This window comes from Tenrec ecaudatus, chromosome 1 (genome assembly GCF_050624435.1).
Source record: "Tenrec ecaudatus isolate mTenEca1 chromosome 1, mTenEca1.hap1, whole genome shotgun sequence".
NCBI lineage: Eukaryota > Metazoa > Chordata > Mammalia > Afrosoricida > Tenrecidae > Tenrec > Tenrec ecaudatus.
Window position 1 is genome coordinate 227921118 of NC_134530.1, and position 8038 is coordinate 227929155.

The following is an 8038-nucleotide window of genomic DNA, read 5'->3' on the forward strand; positions in this document are numbered from 1 at the left end:
CTCCAACCTCATGTTTTATCTTCCCTAGACCCTGTATCATTTTTTTTCCCTCTCTCTCTCAAAGAACAGTGTTTAGGACACCAAAATCTGGATGAGAGATGTGTTTCTTATGATTAGAATGTGACTGCCTGAAAGTTTTGTCTGCAAATCAAACAAGAAAATATGTCTGTACTTACTAACCCACACACCCCCATGCCTACTATGTTGTCTCTCTGTGCAGCAGGTTGTGCATTAGGCTGCTAGTTGTAAGGTTTGCAATTCAAACCGACCAGCTGCTCCATCAGAGAAAGAGGAAGCTACTGACACTGTAGAGATTTCATCTTGGAAAACCTATCCAGGGTCAGCACGAGTCTAAGTCTACTCAATGGCAGTGGGCTTGTAATTTGGTCTATCTCTTTAGGTGCATTGGTGACAACGTGGGCTACCCATTAGGCTGCTGATCACAAGGTCAGTGGTTCAAACCCATACGCAGCTCTGTGGGGAAAAGATGCGACTCCTATACAGATCTAGTCTCAAAAACACAAAGAGATAATTCTACTCTGTCTTATAGGGCCACTGCATAGTGGAATTGACTCAATACAGTGAATTTTAGCTTGGGTTTATTCTATCTACCTATTATAATTTCAGATTTATATTGATACCTCTGACTTTAAGTCATTGCTACAAAATTTATTTAGCCTTTCTCCCTACCTTTATCTGTCCCTTATCTCTCTAATAAAAAACTCGCTCTTGTTTTGTAACACTTATCTACATATTCAGTTTATTTTTTTTATAAAATGGTTTTACAATTGTGATCCCACAGCACTGTGAGAAAAACACATCTACTATTAGATTCAGCGTGTGTGTACAATTCTTTGGGCCTGGGCCTTATGGTATCCAATCAAGATACTGGTCACCCAACTTTCTTAGATTACTTTTTTTCCTCTTTCTCTCTCCTGTGTGGCTGTGGTACTCATTTGGAGTAGCAGTGAATTTGTGGATTCTCCTTTGTAGTCCATTAAGGGGTCCATTTGGTGGGCTTATTTATATTGGTGAGCATTAAAAAAGTGAGTGAAACATTATTATGATTTTAAGAGCCATGGAGTTATTTTTAAAAGTATACTCAAATAGATGACTATTTTCCTTATCTCTGCATAACAGTCTCATTCTACACGTCGTTTTACCCCTTTCCCACTTGGCCCCCAGTAGGTAACTAATCTCGGTTCCTTGTTTATAATTCCTGCATTTCTTTTGCAAAAAAAAAAAATGACTAAAGAGACTCACTCAGTTGCCCAAATCCCCTTTTTTCTTACATTAAAAAAATAGCATAATATACTTAATTATTTGGCACCTTGCTGCTTCGCTCAGCAATATGCTCTAGAAATCAGTCCTCAGCAGCTCACTGAGATCCAGTGCATCCCTTCTTCTGGAAGGAACCACTGTGTAGGTCCTCCGCCCTTCTCCAGCAAATGGACGTGTAAGTCATTTCAATATTTTGCAATCACAAATAATGCTGCAGTGAGTCACTTGCTGCATATACAATTTTCATATCACTGGAGGTAAATCTACATCCTTGGTTCCTAGATTCCTAATTGCTGACTTAGATATTGACAAATTGTGTACCAAAGGGAATAAAAATAGCCCATTTTCCCCACAACTTCACGACTAGACTGTGTTATCATACTGTTAAATGTTTGCCAACCTGGTTGGTGAGAACGAGTTGTTTTAATTTGTGTATCACTCACTGTGAGTGAAGGTGTCATGGGGTCCATGGCTCTGTGCTTGGCCGCTAGCCAAAGACAGGCAGGCCGAATGCACTGGGGCCTCCACAAGAGGGGAACATGGAAATCTGCTCGACTGGGTCGCAGAGGCACTGTCTTGGGATGGACTGAACAGCACCAGGGGATTTTTAAAATTTCAAATATGTGTGAACATTTTATATGGACTTGCTGACCATTTCTGGACTGTATGAACCGTTGATGATTTCTGTTTTGTTCTATCTGTCTTCGTGTGTGTGTGTGTGTGTGTGTGTGCGCGCGCGTTTGTGTGTGTGTGCTTTTTAACTCACAGTTGAAAGAATTTGCTATCTTTTGAGGTTATTTGTACTTTGTCTATATTGTGCATATTTCTTTCCAAGGTGTCGGCTGCCTTTCAACTTTGCTCATGGTGGATTTGTGATGGTACTCCTTTCCCTTATGAAATTTGCAATCTCCTTTAGAGACGAAGGTGAGTGTTCATGAAAGGAAGAGGTAGCAGCAAAAGTTGTCTAGGAACAAGAGCCAGTGTCCAGATTGCAGCCTGCTGGCCATTGTGACCCCAAACGAAAACTAATTCCCTTCCGATGGACTCCCATAGAGACCCTATAGGACTCAGGAGAAAGGCCCTACAGGGTGTCCAGGCTGCAGTCTTCATGGAAACAGGCTTCCATCTCCTTCTAGCACAGAAAGGGCGAGGGCTCCAAGCTACTGGCTTTTCTATTAGCAACTGAGTGCTGCTAGCTGCTAGCCACAACCACCAGTGGGTCAATTCTCTCACAGTGACTTTGTTAAAACAAAACAACAAACTCACTGCCATGAAGCTGATGCCAACTCATGGCAACCCAACAGAAGAGGGGAACCTGGACCTGTGGGATTCTGAAATGGTAGCTCTTCACAGAGTAGAAAACTTCATCTTTCTCCTGGGGAGCGGCTGGTGTTTCAAACTGCTGACCTTGCAGACTGCAACCCAGCAAGTAATCATGCTGCCACCAGGGCATCTTGTTAACCACTATATCAGCCATTAATTTATTAATTCAAAACCAGGAGGAGTCTCTGAAGGCTGAAGTAGCATGGTCACACTTGAGGGATGGGCGAATGGGTGTGAGATGAATGGGCAATGAGAAAAGGGAGCAGCCCAGGAGGGGATCATTTACTCAATTCTTTTTTTTTTTTTTCATTTACTCAATTCTTAACTTGTAATAAGCTACCTCTTCTGATGGAGCCCTGGTGGCACAAATAGTTACGTGCTCAGCTGCTAACCCAAAAGTTTTTGGTTTGAAGTCACCTAAGTGCTCGGTGGGAGAAAGACCTGGTGCTGTACCTCCATAAAGATTGCAGCCATGTCAGCCCTGTGGGGACAGTTCTACACAAACACAAGGAGTGTCTATAATTACACACTACTTGAAAGTACCTAACAACATAGCAACAACGGTACCTTCTATGTGCAAAATAGCAAACGCTGACTACAAGATAGAGTACCACGTTATAACCCACTTTCCTCTTTAGGAAGCACAGACATCCACATGCATCATGAGATCTCTTTAGTATCTTAATATTTTCAAAGTACGTTCTGTTGAGTTACTTAAGGTGCAATTTTCTCGAACACAGCCTCAGAAATGTCTCGATCAGTTGTTCTTTGACTCAGCTCCAGCTCATGGGGACTCCATGCACGTCAGAGCAGAACTCGGCTCTCTAAGATTCTCTCTCCCACGCTGTTCTACTAAGCCATCTCTGGGTGGACTTGAACTTCCCATATTTGGGTTAGCAGCCAAGCCCTTTGTCCAGACTTGGCCCAACCTGGCCTGCTTTTAACCCTTAAGGAAAATAATTATTTTTCTTTTTACCTTTAAAAGGCTCTTGTACATTGGCCACTCTCTCTGCCTTTCATCCCGCCTCAGGATTGTTATTGAACAAATAAAAGTATCATTGTAAAATCCCTTATTTCACTGCTGTAATGCCCACTCAGAGATTTACGAAGACTGAAGAAATCTCTTTTAAAAGAAGAAATGCAAGTAGGACCCAGCTCCACAGCTGTGAACTCCTATCTCATGTCAAATCGCCTTTTTCTCAGTTGCAGAAGTTCATTGTGGAACTCCAATGAGTCTAGACAGCAAGTCCCAAGCACTAGCCTTGGCTTAAGACCAAATTCTAAGCCTGTTTTGATCACTAACTACCTCTGGGGAGTGAACTAGTCTCCTTTCTTCTCACAGACCTCTGCTTCTTGATTGGAAAGATGAGTGCTTTGGACTGGATCTTCTCTAACCTGACTTGAGCACTAAGTCTCTACTTCTGAGCTCTCAGCGAGCACATGTGGTGTTCTGCTCTCCGTCAACAGAATGCCAGAATGTTCAGAGGGGCCCAGTGATCGGACAGCACCTGAGCCACTTGACTTCTAGAAGCGGCTTCCACCTCCTCATCTCTGGCAGTGAGTCTCCACAACCCATCCCCTCCATTCACCTCAGTCCAAACATCTCAGATGCAGTAACTGAAGGGCCTTGGGCTGTGGAAGGAGCCGTAAGAACACAGTGGAAGAAAGCATTTCAGGGAAGAATTTGCCTCTGATGTGGAAATCTTAGGCTAGAGAATTTTGTACTCAAATAGCAAGAAATGTTATAAGAGACTCACTGGGGAAGGTGAAGTCTCCTAGTCCCTGCTCTGAGCCGCGCTGTGAAAACTGAAGTAGAAAAAACCAAATTTACAGGTCATCTAGGGAAGCTGAAATCCAGCAGTAGGATATTAAACACAAAAGAGCTGAAGTTAACATGAGGCGTTATTGGCTTGGGGAGATGGGCTATTTCCCCAAGGTCCATAATTAGAACCGGGAACCTTTTGCATGTAATTAAGAGGAAGAGATTGGTTTAACACCCCAGCTGAGCAACTCTAAAACATTGAATTTTTTTTTCCAGTTAACATTTGGGATTAGAATGATTTCTCTCTCTCTCTCACTTGTGAAATGTGAGCATTTCCTGACTATTTAGGAAATTGAGGCTAATTCTACTTCCACAAGCATTTTTGTTGCTAATAATATTAGGATATGTTTTGCATATGTGATGTGAAATCAACAAGGTGCCCTACAGAAGCAAGATGGCCTTTGAGGCACTTTTCCCCCGCAAGGAAGCTGTCACTGAGCAGCTGATTAATTACTGTAATAATCATAATTTTTAAAAATTAAAAAAAATCCTCTTCCCATTCATTAAGTACACTGCAGATAGGTGCCAGGGGTAATTATTGTCTAGAAGTACTTCCGAATTATCGTTTCTAATCCAGCCAAGCTGACATTTTTGAGAGGGAAAAAAAAGTGTTTTGTCTTTCCTCTTATGAACGGGGTGGCATTTGAATATGCAAACAGTGTCAAAGTCTACCCTGTGAATGTTTTCTCAAGGTATGATTTATGAGGCCAGCCTATTGTGTTTGCTATCGCAGTACGAGAAAGGTCATTAGACAAAAGCGCTTTACCTGCTGGGGTCCACAGCTCATCCTGTGATATTTTAATTGTTGCATTGGTTCTGACTTCCAGGCAGGTCCCGTGGGCGGAGTGTGTGGACACTGGCTTGCCTGGGCTTCACATATGTTTGTGGAGTGGTTTGTGCCAACCCTCAGCCACTCCTGCGATAGGCCAGGGCTTCCGGAGTTCCCGGAACCCGGTGGGGAATCTAATCCTCTCATTAGAGTCGACGGGCTCAACTCTCTCCCCAGGCAAGGAATTGTTTCTGAATTACACCATGTATTGGCAACCCTACATTGGAGATCATGGGGAGAGTAGTCTGTTTGCTGACAGTGTACCTTCTAGGGGAGGGGAGGGTTAAAATTACGTGGCCTCAAACTCTTTGGCTGATACAGCCGGAAGGCTTGGACTCAGAACTGGAAAGACTTCAGATGTCACCTAGCTTATTGTCACCCTCCCATAGCAGGACTCCTTCAATGATAAGAAATGCCTACTCCATTTTCTATAACCCTGAACTTCTAATAATACTTTATACTGTACTGTAACTTGCCTCCATGATCAATCTTGCCAGCTTTGCCCTGTTTGCATCCTCCAGACTCATATAGAGCAGTGGTTTTCAAACTTCTACAACCCTTTAATATAATTCCTCAGGTTGTGGTGACACCCCCCCCCCATGTTAGTCTGGGTACTTTAGAGAAACAAATCCACAAAAACTCATATATAAGAGAGAGCTTTATATAAAGGTTAAGTGCACATCAAGAAAACATCCAAACCCAGTGTTTCCCAAGGCCACAAGTCCAACATTAACCCAGATCCGACACCAATCCACAAAGTCCTCCTCCATCTCACAAAACAGATGCAATGATGCCGACTGCAGAAGGAAAGCTGAATCAGTGAATGTGTAAGGATCTCAGCATTAGCAAGGGCCTCCACACGGCTGCTCCAGCACCCGGGGCTCCATCGGGGTAGGTCCATGTGGCTTCTCCTAAGGGATGTGAGGAAGAAGTGAGCCTTGCCAACTGAAGCAGGGAACTGGCTAAGGCAGCTACACCCTGGTCCGACCATCAGAAAGCAAGAGGCCGGAGAACTAGAAAGGCAAGACTCACTGAGCCATTTATCCCTCCACCCTTCAATTAACCCACATGTGTTTATCAGCCAGGTTGGCACAATAAACTAACTACCTCAACCAACCAACCATAAAATTATTTTTGTTGCTACTTCATAATTACAATTTTGCTACTATTATGAATTGGGCAACCCCCGTGAAAGGGTGGTTCAACCCCTAAAGGGGTCATGAACCACAGGTTGAGAACCACTGAATAGGGGAATCTTTCTCCCATATTACAAAGAGGGGCCAGATTCATTGCCCTTGTTCCCATTCTGCCTTATTGCAGCCTACAAATAGATTGGAATTGTCCAGCAGTTTTCAATACTTTTCCAATCATCCAAAGATGTCCAGACTTTATGGAAGCAGACTGCCACCTCTTGTTCTGTGGAATGGCTAGTAGATTCAAACTATTTTTTTAGCCACTCCAAACCACTGTGCCACGTACCACTTCTTTAGAGAAACAAATCAACAAACCTCAAGCCCACTGCCTTCAAATTGATTGCAATTTATAGTTACCCTGTAGGACAGAATTGAACTACTCTATAGAGTTTCCCAGACTGGAAATCTTAACATGAAAAGAGGCCACAACTTTTTCCTGCAAAGCTGTTGGTGGGTTTGAACCACTGAACTTGCGGTTAGCAGCCCAATGCTTAACCTACTGCACCATCAGGACTCCCTATTACAGAGAGCTAACCCATACATTTCATTTCTTGGTTAAACCTTTTTAACTTTTTCAGCGGAGCATCGTGTTGTATCCTCCCTCGGTGTGTTAGGATGATATGCATCCTACTCTCATTTTTTAAGCACTCTCGTGGATATAATGTTTCATGATGTACCAGTGTTACATAATGTGTGTGTTTAGAAAAAAATCAGCATAAAGTTTGTGCCTTTAAGATAGATATGAAAAATGACCCAGATGTCATTTTTGTAATGCTATTTTGCAAACTGCCAAACCACTCCATCATTGTGAACCTAAGATATTCTGCCTCCCCTCTATATTCTCTTTGCTATCTTTGGGGTCTATGTTTTATGAAGTATCTTACAAAACTCATGACCCGTCTAGCAAATCACTCACACGGTTGTGGAAGCTGTCACATCCCCAGTCCATGGGTCAGGCATCAGCCTGAGTCTTCTTCTGGTTCACATAGCTGCTGTGGCTGCTGTTAGCCATCAAGTTGCTCCCAAGCCGTAGGCACCACAACAGAACAAAACACTGTCCTGCGCCATCCTCACAACTACTCCTATTCTTGAGCCCATTGTTATAGCCACTGTGTCAATCCATCAGGTGTGTAGCTTTCCTCTTTTATGCTGACTCTCCACTTTACCAAGCATGATGGTGTCCAAGCATTGGTCTCTCTTGATAACATATCCAAAGTAGGTAAGATGAAGTCTCACCATCCTTGCCTCTAAGTGACACTCTGGCTAGACTTCTTCCAAGAGGATTTGCATGTCCTTTAAACAGCCTGTGGCTCTTTTCACAATCTTCTCTAGCACCACAACTCAAATGCATTGATTCTTCTCCAGTGTTTCTCATGCTGTGTCCAATGTTCACACACATATGAGACAATTGAAAATGCCATGGCTTGGGTCAGGTGTGCCTTAGTTCACAGAGTACCATCCTTGATTTCCAATACTCTAAAGAGGTTTCGTGCAGCAGATTTATCCAGTGTCTTTCGATCTCATGCATGCTGCTCCCAGGAGCATTGATTGCGAGTCCAAGCAAGACAAAATCCTGACAGCATCAGCCTT